Source organism: Dryobates pubescens, chromosome 7 (assembly GCF_014839835.1).
Source record: "Dryobates pubescens isolate bDryPub1 chromosome 7, bDryPub1.pri, whole genome shotgun sequence".
Taxonomy (NCBI): domain Eukaryota; kingdom Metazoa; phylum Chordata; class Aves; order Piciformes; family Picidae; genus Dryobates; species Dryobates pubescens.
Window position 1 is genome coordinate 6,388,709 of NC_071618.1, and position 15,305 is coordinate 6,404,013.

General features: G+C 45.5%; 1 protein-coding gene across 2 annotated transcripts in view; it reads right to left on the minus strand.

Moving 5' to 3' along the window:
- Positions 1-234: 234 nt before the first annotated feature.
- Positions 235-15,305, minus strand: part of CHAMP1 (chromosome alignment maintaining phosphoprotein 1) — a 35,097-nt gene continuing 20,026 nt past the window's right edge. The window contains exon 4 of one of the 2 annotated variants that reach the window (XR_008462334.1): positions 235-284. The gene's annotated coding sequence lies outside the window, so the exon portion shown is untranslated. Of the gene's footprint in view, positions 285-1,940; positions 2,120-15,305 lie in introns of those variants that run through there. The other variant, XR_008462333.1, reaches the window with a different exon arrangement.

The following is a 15,305-nucleotide window of genomic DNA, read 5'->3' on the forward strand; positions in this document are numbered from 1 at the left end:
CAGTTTGGTTCCTGTTCTCATTACAAATCACATCAAACCTTGATGCCTCGCTTTTCTAGCCAATAGGACTTTAAGGTGATAGGACAAACCATGTGGGCTCATCCACTGGCAGTCAAGGAAAACAAAATTGTAATCAGTCCAAACTCCAGCAAAATACAAGCTCTAGGAGTGACCTCACAGAGTTTCAATTTGAGTCAAAGTTACTCCTTCAAACCAGAATCCATGCGGAGTCATTTTCATTTAATGCTGTGTATGTCTGGAAAGAATTTTCAGCCAACAGCTTGCTATGAGAGAAAAAAAAAAAACAGATTGAAAGAAGACTTGCTTTTAAATATGCCAGTGGCAATAAAAGCATTCCCACTTGTTCCAGTAAATTTAGCATCCAAAATGAAGCTTTAATGCCTTTTTTTTTTTGTTTCATGCTGAACTCACATGGCCTCTATTTTGAAAAGGAAAACAACAACAACAACAAACCCAACAACAACAACAACCCCACTTCGATAAACTAATTTTCAATGTTAATGTGCTTCAATTTTTAGCTGAGACCTACCATCTCTTCTGTGGGAATGCCAGTGACGAGCAGTGTGAGCAATCTGGCAGTGCAGGCCTAGAGCCTGACATGGTGGTAGGCCATGCTCAGCAGAAGTGCAGAGCCAGCTACCAGTATGCCAAAACAGTGCTGTGCCTGCAGCACTGTAACTAAAACAAGATGCTGGTAGCTAGAAACATGGTGAGTTATCTCGGGACACCAGGACATGCACCTGCAGCAACAAACCTCGCGTGTCATCCATAGTTGGACCAATAATCTACAATAGTGTGATGTGTGGTCACTCATAGGGAACCGATGAGTCCATGCCAACAAGGCACACCAAGGTTATATAAATTGTAGCAGTTTCCTTGCTGCGCACTTCTTCTTCTTTTCCTGCCTGTCCTATCTCCTTTCCTTCCATGCTTTACTGTGCCATGCTTTCACCATAGGCCTGAGCCATAGGCCTGCAACACTGGAACAATAAAGGATCAATACCCGATCATATTGGTCAGCCGTATTGATTCCAAGAACCTCAGTCGTCGCCATATCTGGCTAAATCTGGCGCCCAACGTGGCTCCTCTCCTTTCTTTTCTCTTCTTCTCAGTATGCTTTTGCCACTCATCAGAATGGAATGTGAATGCCTTGTAACCATGCATTAAATGATGCCTCTAGGAGCTGTCATACCTGGTTTGCTCTCTTCCCTTATCATCTCCCGAGGGCAAGATAAGTATCTGAAATGCTTCGGTAGAGACTTTTTTAGATATACATGCTGCTCTATGTTTATATTAGATCAGACAGGTTGAAGGAGTACACTTGATACTCAGAGTAGATGACAACACATTTGCATAGTTCCAAATGTCATCTCTTTTGTTTGCTCTGTTTATTTCAACACTTGGTTTTGGGGGGTTTTTGAGGGGTTTTTTTTGGGGGTGCGGTTTTAACCCCCCCTGACCTTACACACAAGCTGCTACTTACTTTTCCTGAGTCCCATAGGAACTACTTTTATTACAATACATTAAAAAATTGCTTGTCCTCTGCAGTGTTATTTCAAGTCAGTGTTCCCCTTGCACTTGTGACTGGGTTGTTTGTTGGTTGGGGTTGGTTTTTTTTTTGATGTAAGTTACTTTTTAACATCGTCATTTCTCTGACCTGGCTTGTACTATTAACTGCAAACAGTTCCATCAGCATAACCTAGAGGAACAGGGTGAGCAGCTGGTCTGGGGGATGGAGTGGGAAATTCTTCAGCTGCTTTCATTGCCAAAGCAAACACATTGTGTACCTACACCATCAGCACATGGTGACTGGGCTTAAAAAAAAGAGAAAAGGAACAAACAAAACTCCCACGATACAGGAGCTGTGCCATACACAGCAGAGCGTGTGGTAGAGGACAACTACCCTGAGCCCGGTCCTGCGGTGAGTTTTCTGCACGATGAGCCCCTTGCATAAGCTTCTGCGTCAGCAGAACTCTTGCTGCACCGGGCTCTGTGGCAAGGAGCATGTTTGGTGTGAGGTGACATGAAAGGCAGACGTTCCCTGTGTTGTGTTGCTCCCCAGCTGTAAGCTCAGAGTCCAGGCTCCTGCTTCCCAGACCTGGAAGGAGACAGAAGGTGAAAACTCACATTCTAGGTGAACAGCATGATATCTGATTTCTTGTCCCATGAACTTTCCCCAAAATCTCAGATATATTCTGAGAAAAAAAAATGTCCTTCTATGATCAGGTGACCCGTCTGGTGGACGTGGGGAGGCCTGTGGATGTGGTCTACCTGGACTTCAGCAAGGCCTTTGACACCATCCCCCACAGTAAACTGCTGGCTAAGCTGTCAGCTCGTGGCTTGGACAGCAACACTCTGTGCTGGGTTAGGAACTGGCTGGAGGGCCGAGCCCAGAGAGTGGTGGTGAATGGTGCCACATCCAGCTGGCGGCCAGTCACCAGTGGCGTCCCCTAGGGATCAGTGCTGGGCCCCATCCTCTTTAACATCTTCATTGATGATCTGGATGAGGGGGTTGAGTCAGTCATCAGCAAGTTTGCAGATGACACCAAGTTGGGAACAGATGTTAGTCAGTTAGAGGGTGGAAAGGCTCTGCAGAGGGACCTCGACCGACTGGACAGATGGGCAGAGTCTAATGGCATGGCATTTAACAAGGCCAAGTGCTGGGTGCTGCACTTTGGCCACGGCAACCCCATGCAGAGCTACAGGCTGGGGTCAGAGTGGCTGGAGAGCTGCCAAACAGAGAGGGACCTGGGGGTGCTGATTGACACCTGCCTAAACATGAGCCAGCAGTGTGCCCAGGTGGCCAAGAGGGCCAATGGCATCCTGGCCTGTATTAGGAATAGTGTGGCCAGCAGGAGCAGGGAGGTCATTGTGCCCCTGTACTCTGCATTGGTTAGGCCACACCTTGAGTCCTGTGTCCAGTTCTGGGCCCCTCAGTTTAAGAAGGACATTGAGACACTTGAACGTGTCCAGAGAAGGGCAACAAGGCTGGGGAGAGACCTTGAGCACAAGCCCTATGAGGAGAGGCTGAGGGAGCTGGGGTTGCTTAGCCTGGAGGAGATTCAGGGGTGACCTTATTGCTCTCTACAACTACCTGAAGGGAGGTTGTAGACAGGCAGAGGTTGGTCTCTTCTCCCAGGCAACCAGCACCAGAACAAGGGGACACAGTCTCAAGCTGTGCCAGGGGAGGTTTAGAATTGAAGTGAGGAAAAAGTTCTTCACTGAGTGAGTCGTTCGTCATTGGAATGTGCTGCCCAGGGAGGTGGTGGAGTCACCGTCCCTGGAGGTGTTCAAGGGGAGATTGGACGTGGCACTTGGTGCCATGGTCTAGTTGTGAGGTCTGTTGGGACAGGTTGGACTTGATGATCCTTGGGGTCTCTTCCAACCTTAGTTATACTGTGGGATACTGTGTGTGTGAAGACTGGCACAGTGATGGGCAGCGTGAAACTGTCTCAGCCAGATCAGGATAGCCAGTCCATGTACTCCAGCACAGCTATTCCATCATGGGCAGCTTGTTACATGTTATTTTTTCAGATGGGCTGTGCTGATACAAGCACTTCAAAAGGAATGTGGTTTCACCCATGCTTGGAGGCTGCACTACTTCGACTTAAACTTGTGTAACTGCTCTGATGCAAAAGCCGTGCGCAGGCGAGCCCTAAGAACCTCAAATCCCAGTGATTGGGTTTTGAGTCACAGCCATGCTGAGCAAAGGCAAGACTGTGCTTGTTTAGTCAGCAGATGAAAGCTGTCATACTAGAAATACCATTATGGAAAGATTAGTGGAATGTGGTACTTGTAGTAATTAGTTACCATACCAGCATATAAATAAAAAGGCAAATTGCTGACAAAAAGCTTTTGCATTTTTGTCGGAAATAAAAGGAAGGATGATGGGTGCTTTCGAAACAAGGAGGAGGTATGACAGTTTTTGTTTGACCTACGACACACCCCTTGGGATGAACATTTTTTTTCCCTCAGGAGGATTATGATAAAATTCCCATGGTAGGCCACACTGGCTGTTTCATTAGAATTTAGCCAAACATCTGCTGGATATCAAACTTCAATGTGTACAGATTAAGCCATTTCTGGAAAAAGTATCAGCACTCTTCTGCAAAGCATTAAAATGGAGGCAATTTTTATGAGCTTGGCAGAAAAGCAGAGCATTGAACAAATTCTTGTAATTTAGGGAAGGGGGGGGTGTGTGTGATTTTTGCCTAAAAAATTGAGTCTGAAGAACAACAAACGCTCTTGGTAAGCAGCACAAGGACAGTCCTAGCTGCTGCTCAGGGTGAGTATTCATTAGCCAGGGGGCATGGAGGGTACTGTGTCACATATACAGTGGTTTTAGCCCAGTGCTGAGTGTGAGCTACCATGGGCTGCCTGCTTATGCACGCGGCTCTTCCTTTTTGGCTTGAGACTATTCCCTGGAGCACAGTCCCATGAACCACCGCTGGCGTGCAGAGCATCTGCTCCTCTCTCCTGCTGGCAACCTTAATTTTAGCTTCCAGCCCTCAGAGTGGCAATATTTTCTCCTTTGTTTTTCCTGCACCAGTATGTCCTAAACTAGTATCTTGCGCCGACATTGGATGACAGCAATGAGCATGGCTGTGGGAGGTGTGTGCAGGTTGGGGAGACCTTTGGTCTCCTAACAGAGCTCCAGGGGGAGGCAAGTAGGTTGCAGACTATCAGGGAGTGTGAGGAAGAGATAGACTATTGGAGTCACACCCTGACCTCCCCTAAACAAACATGTTGGGCAGACAGAGCTCCCAACACAGAGGACTCCCCATCCTCTCTGCCTGCCCAGTCATCAGTAACTTAGAGGACAGGGGACAGTGGCAACAAGTCCCTGCCCGACACAGCAACCATGGCAATTGTGTCCCCCCTGTAACCACCCCACCCTCCCAAGTCCCCTTGCATAGTAGCTATAACACCCGGCAAGAGGACACAAACAATGCCAAAAGCAGGGGTTCACCTAACTTACAGGTGTCATCACAGCCCAGTCACACTACACTCTGCATTAAAACCACTCCCACAAAGGAAAGAAGACAAATCATTGTCATAGGGGACTCACTTTGAAGGGAGTGGAAGGGCCAATATGCTGACCAGCAAAGTCTGCTGCCTTCCTGGAGGCCCAGGTCAGGATATAAAAAGGAGGCTTCCTACCTTACTACAGCCCTCTGATTACTATCCACTCCTGATCTTTCAGGTGGGAAGGGATGAGGTAAAACATGAGAAGCCCAAGGGCAATGAAGAAGGATTTCAGGGTCTTGGGGTGGGTGATGAGGGGATCAGGAACACAAGCAGAGATCTCCTTTATCCCCACAGCTGCAAGGAATGATGAGGGAAGAATCAGGATGAGCCAGCAAATCAATGCCTGGCTCTGAGACTGATGTAGCAGGCAGGGTTCTTTAACCGTGGGTCACTTTATGCGTCACCAGGTCTTCTGGTGACAGATAGGGCACACCTGTCTCCAGGTGGGCAAAAGACCCTGGGACAAGAGCTAGCAGGGCTTATAGAAAGAGCTTTAAACTAGATGTAAAGGGCTCTAAACTAAATAGAAGCAGGAATCCATTCAGTTGCAGAGGCACAAGGGTCACTGGTTGGTTAGTAACTGTGGAAGTCCCTGAGAATGAACAGGTAGGAATTAGGTCTTCTCCCTGCAAAAAGGTGGCAGGATCAGTAGCCCAACTGAAATGTATGTACACCAATGCCTGCAGCACGGGCAACAAACAGGAGGAGATGGAAGCCGCTGTGCACCGGGAAAACTATCATGTAGTTGCCATCACAGACACAGGGTGGGACAGCTCACATAACTGAATTGTTGCCATGGATGGCTGTAGGCTCTTCAGACAGGATAGGCAAGGAAGGAGAGGCGGTGGAGTGGCCCTGTATGTTAGGGAGTGTTTTTATTGCCTTGAGCTCTATGACGGTGATGATGCAGTTAAGAGTGCTCATGGTTAAAACCAGGGGAGAGGCCAAGAAGGCAGATATTGTAATGGCAGCCTGCTACAGGCCTCCTGTTGTTGTCGGGGTTACCATTTATTGCAGTATGGGTGTAGGTGTTCGATCACCCTGAGCACAGCTTCCAGGACAAGATGTTAGCAGGCAAAGACCTTTATTACGTTACACAGCAAAGTTATATACTCTGTCAGAAGGCACGTGTGTCACATCTTAATTGGTTGTTTTCTACTGGTGTGTGTGTAATTAAAGCATAAAATAGGCTAAACTAACAAAACAATCTTCTAACACATCCAACCAAATTCTGCTAAGTGTCTCCCTTCAGTGACAAGATTGTTTACATTCTTTTCCGAGTCAGAGACCAAACATAACTGTTCCAAAACTATCCAAAACCAACCCTTCATCCTACAGCCTCCCAACCAGGATGGAAAGACAGATGAATTATTCTACAAGCAACTGGGAGAAATCTCATGATTCCCTGCTCTTGTTCTTGTGGGAGACCCAGCTGTCTACTGGAAATACAACACAGCAAACAGTCTAGGGTGCTCCTGGAGTGTGTGGAAGATAACTTCCTGACACAGCTGGTGAGTGAACCAACTACGGAAGGTGCCCCACTGGACTTGTTGTTTGTCCACAGAGAAGGACCGGTGGATTATACCATGTTTGGAGGACACCTGGGTCATAGTGATCATGAAGATCTTGGAGAAGGAGAGGGGTCAGCAGGACTGCCACATTCCAGAGGGCAAACTTTGGCCTGCTTAGAAGGCAGTTGAAAGTTGCTTGGGAGGCAGTCCTGAAGGGCAAAGGAGCTCAGGAAGGATGGAGAGTCTTTGAGAAGGAAATCCTGAGGGTGCAAGACCAGGCCACCCTCATGTGTCAGAAGATGAGCTGATGGGGAAGAAAATGGGCCTTGCAAAACAGAATATTGGTTGAACCTCACGGAAAAGAGGAAATTCTGTGGTCTTTGGAGGGAGGCGCAGGCAACACGGCAGGACTACAAGGAGGCAGAAAGGTCATGCAGTGAGAAAATTAGAAGGGCTAAAGCCCAACAAGAACTTAATTTGGTCAAGTCTGTGAGAGATAATTTAAAAATGTTTCCATAAATATATCAACAACAAAAGGGGCCAAGGAAAGCCTCCACCCATTACTGGATAAAGGAGTAACCATACTGACAAAAGATGAGGATAAGGCTGAGTTTCTTAATGCCTTCTTCGCCACAGTCTGTAACAGTAAGATCAGGATACCCAAACCATGTCCCAGAAGACAGAGTCAGAGAGCAGAACAAACTCCCATGATCCAAGAGGAAATGGTGAGGTACCCGCTTTGCCACTGAGACACACACACAGGTCTTTGGGGCCAGATGGGATCCACTCAAGGGTACTCAGGGAGCTGGTGGAGGTGACCTCCAAGCTCCTTTTCATCATCTATCAGCAGTCCTGGATGACTGGGGAAGTTCCACTTGACTGAAGGCTGGTGAATGTGATACCCACTCATAATAAAGACCTTAGGGAGGATCCAGAAAACTCATCAAATACTGTGTTCAGTTTTAGGCCACTCACTTCAGGGAGGATATTGAGGTGCTAGAGTGTATGCAGAGAAGGGCTATGAATCTGATGAGGGATCTGAGCACAAGTCCTGTAAGAAGAGGCTGAGGGAACTGGGGTTGTTCAGCCTGAAGAAGAAGAGGCTGAGGTGAGGTTTCATTGCTCTTTATGAGTACATGAAAGGAGGCTGTAGCAAGGTAGGGGTTGGCCTCTTCTCCAAAGTAACAAGTAATAGGATGAGAGGAAATAGACTCAAGTTGCACCAAGGGAGGCTTAGGATCAGATATTAGGAAAAATTTTCTCACCAAAAGGGTCATTGGGCACTGGAACAGGCTGCCCAGGGATGTGGTGGAGTCACCATCCCTGGAGGGATTTAACACATTTGGATGAGAAGCTTAGGGACATGGTCTAACTGCTGTGTACAGGGACATGTTAGGTTGTGGCTGGACTTGATGAGCATAAGATCTTTTCCAACCAGGCAATTCTATGATTCTATGAAAGGTGTCTCAGACTCAACTGGCTGATTTGGCAGACATGCACATAATGCTTCCATTAGAGAAGAACATCTGGCAAACATAAACATCAGTATCATGACCAAACATGCACCACTCTTACAGCTAACTACACTGTCTGTGGAGAGTCTCAGATGGGACAAGCCCTTTGCTGTAACCTCTACCTGTGCCCAGAGCATTGTGTGTATATGCAGCAGGTCTGCTTTGCATGGATAATCCTCTGTAGCCTGAAGACTTGTGGTAGGTTGAGAGAGGGCTTAGCTCTCCCTCCTCCACAGAGTAAGAAACCACAGCTAACTCAGTCGAAGAGCAAAAGCTATATATATTTACAAGCATATATGGAAAGCAGGTTATATATAACACAATATATATAGGTATTTACAATATATACACAGAAATACACAGCAAAGACAAATAACACAACAAAAATCCCTCCCTCAGGGAGGGATCCCCTCTTTGGAACCCCCTCTCTCCCCCCCTTACCTCCCTTTTTTCCCAAAAAGGGGTTAGAGAGAGAGAAAGGCAAGTTACTAAGGAAAAGAGTTGTTAGCAAGCTTCAAAAGCCCATGCAGGATTAGTGTTTGCTTATCTGAAGGCCAAGTCCAGCAGTTCGCAGAAGAAGCAGGCAGGGAGAACAGGCTGAAACACCAAACTCCCCCAACTCCCAAACCGAACTGAACTGAGGAAAAAATTTTCCAACCGCTTCACAATCTAAAGCTGAATTTTTGTTTATCAACCAATGAAATTCGTTTAGAATATCAGAATGTTTTGGTTCTAGTACCAAAAACATTAGCCAGTGTGTTCCAGCAGTGTTTGTTCTTAAAGGCACAGCCTCAAACGACCACAAGACTGCAATCAGTGAGACCAGCTTTCTGCAGAACTGCACACTAGCTTCCAAATGACACACCCTGGAAAGACTGTCTGTCATGTACCCACAAGTTTTACAGCTGTTTTCTACATGGTCACAGCTTTCTAAGTTAGAGTCCCTGAATTCCCAGAGGCTGTACACAATCACCAGCAGAAATCATATATTCTTTGTTTTCCAGCTGTTTTAAAAGTAAATAGACTCCAGAATTATCTTCAATGAAGCTGTATGCTTGAAGAGTTTAAGCACCATGTAGTAGATGCAGCTGGTACAAATATTACATTGTCAAGATGCTGTAATTCTAACAAGTTTGCCATTATCCACTCTGGCTGTAGGGAGTTATAAATCAGAGGTGAGTCACTGGAGGCAAAAACATTGGTAAAAGTAATGATGGCAAGGCAAGGTGGATTTCAGCTAACATAACAAGCCCATTGCAAAACATCAGGGATGCTGTGAGATGGAAAATGCCCTAGTGAATGCCCAGCCAGTGAGAACCCACATCTGGAGCTAGGACAAAAGAGAACAAAACCTGAAATGTGCTGACCTGCCAAAGAAGCCAGGTAGAGGAGTGAGGGGGGAGGGGTGTGTGTGTGTGTGTGTGTGTGTGTGTGTGTGTGTGTGTGTGTGTAAGGGGAATTGTCAACTCCACCTGCCTGAAAGAAACACCATTATAAAGGATGACTCTTGACACTCAAGAACGAGTATCTTGTCAAACCTTAATCTATATTAGGATCATTTTGGCTGGCAAGCATCTCCCCTCATTCCTTCTGTATTTGGGTGGGTTCTTGGCTGGATGTCTGTGCATCCTTTGCAGTTGAAGGAGAGAGGGCAGAGTTTTAGGGAGGAGGTAGCCCCCTGCCCCCATTCCTGAGGCATGCCCCAAGAGCACCTAAGCCATCTCCTGGTAATACCCACCAATCTCCACTGACTGATGGAGGAACCTGGACAGCAAGCTCAAGCCAGACAGCCAAAGCTAAACAATAGGTCATTTGCTCTCAGCATCAGCCAGACTTCCTGAAGGCAAAGGCTGCTGCATGCCCAGAAGAGCTGGGCCTGTTGAATTAATAGTTCTGGCAGTGAACGTGGGGAGGAGAGGCATGAAAAGTGCCCCAAAGGCACAAATCCGAGACACTCAAAGAGAGGCACCTCTGAAGAATGGTGGTGTCCCTGCACACACCTTCTTCTAGGGCCTCTGGTAGTTGTAGGAGAAGTAAGTGATCATTTGGAAATACACATCAAACCATAAGTCAGTAAAGATGGCGTCTTCCTACCATAGCATTTAACAGTGGCTTTGCATACACAAATAAATGCCATCTGAAGCCTGTGCAAGCTTGGGGTTGCTTCCAAGTGAAGCGATCAAATTCATGCTTGTCATCATTGTTCAAATGGCTATGCCACCATAATCAAATATGTAAAATGATTCATACTGACTTAGACTGGTGAGTTATGAAAGCACCATAGTTTCCAAACAGATTAGACAGCACTTTACATTTACAAGAAATTTGGGGCGGGGGGGGACATTGCACAGTAGAATGATAAAAACAAATAATATTTTAAAAGTGTGAGATTTATGATTCTCTTCCTTGACAGACTCAACGTAATCAAACTGCTTGCTGGCAACACTGCCTTTCCTTGGGCCAGCTGCACTTTAACAGGACCTGGGTATACATAGAATACATAGAATACATAGAATAAACCAGGTTGGAAGAGACCTTCAAGATCATCGTGTCCAACCCATCAACCAATCCAACACCACCCAAACATCTAACCCATGGCACCAAGCACCCCATCAAGTCTTCTCCTGAAAACCTCCAGTGATGGCAACTCCACCACCTCCCCAGGCAGCCCATTCCAATGGGCAATCACTCTATGTGTGTCCTACAGCATGAACGAGCAGAAAAGGTGTTTTGAACTTCTCCATCCACATTCCTCAGAACCGGTTTATCATCGGGATCCACCAATGTGCCAGCCTGACCACTCCAGCCCACATCTCTCACATACTCCATTCGCACCACTGATGCCTCTGGGCATGTGGCTGAGGAAATACTGTGTCAGCTGTTAATGTCAGAAGTCACATCCCACCAAAAACAAACTGAAACTGCATGGACTTTATGACTTCTGCTCTCCCGCAGGCTTTCAAACTACTTACACACCATGTGTGACGGCAGAAATAACAACTCTGACTGACTGGCTGACGTGCAGCCACAGTGACATACAAGAATCACCAAACGCATTAACAATTGCGCTTGGAGACCGGCAGCTTTACTCTGTGCTCCACCCAAGAAACTGGAACATTACTATTTGCAGTCATGATTATTCTTAGCTAAGTTGCCATGGAACAAAGCCTGGTTAATCCTAATGAACTGATTCAGGAACGATCTCTCTTTCTAATCGTATTGCCTAATTACGTATCACTCCCACTAGGCTAGCTTTTATCCCAGATGTAAGAGCAGCAAGATTTTCAGGGAGCTGTCATTTCACTATATTGAGTGGTCACAGCACAGTCCTCTTACTAAGAATAATAAGGATGGTTTTGTTTCTCTTTGAAGCAGACAGAGCAAAGAATTTTTCCTTCCAGAAGCAGATGAATTGAATTTTCCATTGAATTCATAGCCTTCGGTACACATGAATTCATGTTCATTTAAGCCTTGGAAATGACAAAGATCCAGTCAGTGATACTTTCTCATTTGCCAGCCAAATGAACGCTTCAGAGAATGTGTATATAGTAAGATAGATGGGCTGTTAAAAGAAGTTATTGGTGTTTTGTTTTCCAGATGCCAACTTCACAGTCACCTTGCTTCTGTCACCTCAGCACGATCTTGACCTCTTCTATTTACCAATAGCAATACACAACATAAATTTCAAATACCTCATAACCCTCCCTTATGGGATTAGTTTTTACTAAGCAAGAACTGGTATTTGTGCCATCATCCCCCAGTGAATGCAGGCAGGCCAGCAGTACAGCAGGAGCCTCTGACATGTCATTCATATTGTAAAAAAGAAGACAAATTTGTTTCTCTGTGCATAAATGTGTGTGCATTTCTTCAGTGTGCATAAATGAACCAAAAAAATATCTTCTGGTAGACTACTGAAAGTAATTCTTAACTAAGCTATTCTTCCTTCTAGAATGTAAATCCCAAGATATTTGAAATAAGACAAGCAAACATGAAGAAAGGTAACAAGCAGTGTACAGAAAACTGAAATACTCCTAGAACCCATAACTGTTAGTTTAGATAAAAGTATTTTATTTTAAACAAAATGGCATCATGTTCTGGTTTATCTGAAAGGTTTTAGCTCTTGCAGGTGAGAATTGGGATACCTGCTAGCTGCCTGTTGCTTCTTTGAGGAATGGAAAAGCCTGGCTTTAGCTTTGGTGTCTGTACTTGCAGACATTTGGAACTGAGAAATGATTAACTGGAAGACAAAATACAAAGCTGGCAGTTAAATGTAGTTTAAGCAAAGTTAAGAGGATTTTAGGTAACTCTTGGAAACGAGCTGAAAAAGGATGTGCTTGTTTGCATCCAGCAAACAAGCAACCAGCACCAGAACAAGGGGACACAGTCTCAAGCTGCGCCAGGGGAAGTTTAGGCTCGAGGTGAGGAGAAAGTTCTTCATTGAGAGAGTCATTCGTCATTGGAATGTGCTGCCCAGGGAGGTGGTGGAGTCACCGTCCCTGGAGGTGTTCAAGAGGGGACTGGCCGTGGCACTTGATGCCATGGTCTAGTCGTGAGGTCTGTGGTGACAGGTTGGACTCGATGGTCTTTGAGGTCTCTTCCAACCTGTAATACGGCAAACAAGTTCATGGGGCAAAAGCTTATGTTCAGTCGCCCAGCTCCTCAAGGCTGTGTCATGCAAGTGTATTGTGAGACTTTCACAATAGCTAACTCACATAGCATGGCACAGCTCTTAAGAGCAAGTTCCAGAGTAAGAAGCAAATTCTTCATGGGTTTTGTGAGAATCAATATTGCAGGAATCAAATCATGGCCAGGTAATGGAAAGGAGATAGTGGGGAAAAGAATGCCACTCATGTCTGCAGTTTCCCTCACACAGAAATACATACTCAAAGACCTCCTTGAATAAATCCCTGGGGAAAAAAAAATCAGGCAAGCTTCCTGTGCACACAGCTAAGCTTGCAGTGATTAAAGCCACAGAAATATTTTTCTTAAAAGAAATAAAACTGTAAGGTCACCACAGACACCATGGCTCTGTTGCCTGCCAGAAATTATGGGCAATGACATGATTTAATTTCAAAGTACCTCCTCATTGGAATAAATATGAGAAAGATATTAAAACCAGGCCTGACAATAGCGGTATTCAAAGTGAGCAAGTGTTTTGATGAAACAGATGGCAACTGTAATTAACTTTGGCATTTTCTCCCATAAACCACATAGTTTTAACTCAATTAGCTGGCCACTTTTTTTTCTTTTTAAACAAACCCACTTGGATCTAATCAGCAACCAATTTATATCCAAACAATGAAATAGCCAGTTTTAAGAAATCTGGATAGGATACAGCCCAGCACAGTGGCCCTCAAATGCTTCAGTGCCTGCTTTTCTCATTGCCAGGCAGGTCTGGCCCCAGCAGCAGAAGCAGAGCCAGGGAGGTGAGGGTCTGCAGCACCCAGATGCCTTTGCACCCTGGGAGCCCTCCCCTGTACTGAGATCCTCTCTGTTTGTTTACATTAAGTGCAAAGAATGCATCCTGCAGCTGCTGCAAAACAATGTGAACTATGCTGTGCAAACTAATGGCACTCGTTTAATTTTCTACTCTCAGCAAAACCAGAATCTTCACTTCAGCTATTTGGACACAGGCATACCAACATAAAAAAGAGCAGATAAATTAGTCCAGTTCTGTTGTGAATGCATAGGTATTTGAATCCTGCCTTGTTGCTTCAAAAGCACAATGAAGGCTATGCCCCAGACCTGCCCAAGATCATTTATCACACTGATTTTGTCAGTTTCTTTTCCAGCAGAAGAGTATTACTCAAAAGTAGCATTTGCTTCCAAGCAACGTGGCCATCTTTGGTGACCATTTTTAACACAATTGAAACAGCCCTACAGCTTTACCTAAATTTCTTTAGTGGGAAGTTACATTTCAAGAGGATTTCTCATTGACAGATTTGAAAGGTCACACTAGGAAAATCTTGATCCTGACGTTATGTTCAACACCTTAGTGTGGACACCTACTAGGAAAGGGAGGGAATTAAGGATTTCTGATTGGTTTTTACTGGAAATAAACCAGGAAGGTTTCAGATTCCCATGGCCAGGCAGTATATTTGTGTTTCCCCTTATTTCAATGACATTATAACCATGGGAAGGCCAAGTTGGTAATTTGGTTTCTCCAGTTTCATCACTGCCTGGAGTAATGAGTGCGCTGAGAAAAATGCTGGAGACAGTCCGGACCACAGCAAATCAGTGTAAAATAATGAAGGACAGAAGTTCCAGGGCTTGTTTGTATTTTGTATCTGTAAACAGATTTCGCCTCAGTAAGTTAAGTAGCGTATGGCTTCACTCAGGCAAAATTCCCTAGGATTTCAAGGGGAAATCTGACTGCAGATGAGGAGGCTGCATCTGAAAACAGTGCCTCGAAGCACAGTTGTCAATAGACAAAAAAGCACAGTCAGTGCTGGAAGTAGAAGCATCCTAAATCAGGGTAAGTCAGGCCAGCAGCACCACTGCCTTGCAGGCAGATTTCCTGTGGCACCACGAGCCATGCCTGGATTCACACCCTCAGATTTCCTGCCTGGAGGCCGCCTCCTCTCTGCTCAGACTTCGGGATGTTTAATTTGCATCCAAATCTGGCTCCTCACAGGTAACTTTTCCATCTCCATAGTTCTCTCTGGTGACCGTGGATCATTCACCATCCTCCACATGCAAGCTTTGGGCAAGAAGCTGTGCTGTGGACTTCTGCAAAAGCAGCAAAGGGCGAGGTGCAAATGTTGTATGAGCAGAACTCATAGGGAGTGCTTGTGGCCCTGCTTTAAGCTCTCAGCTTCTGATGGTCAATAGATCTGAGATTTTAAACCCATTCATCAGATAAAGGCTGTCTCACCCTTGTGTGCACCACCCACTGTGGACTGTACTTAAATCCTCTTTGCGCTTGCAGAGCTTATCCCTAACACGGGTGCCGTGCACAGCAGGGTGGTGTTAGGTGCTTTCAAGCACAGCCCTTCAGTGCCACCATGGGAAAGGTCAGTCTGCCTGGCTCTGTAATTCCCTTAGAGATTATTTTTTATCAAGATAAGAGAAGTAGTGACCTAGGGAACAGAAGAGTGATTATTTTGGGGAGATTACATAAATATTTTAAACATCCTTGTAAATAATGCATGTGCTATGGGAATGGGACAACTGCACAGCAGAGAAGGGTGTCAAAAGACAATAAACAACTGCTTTAAAACGGAGGACTCTG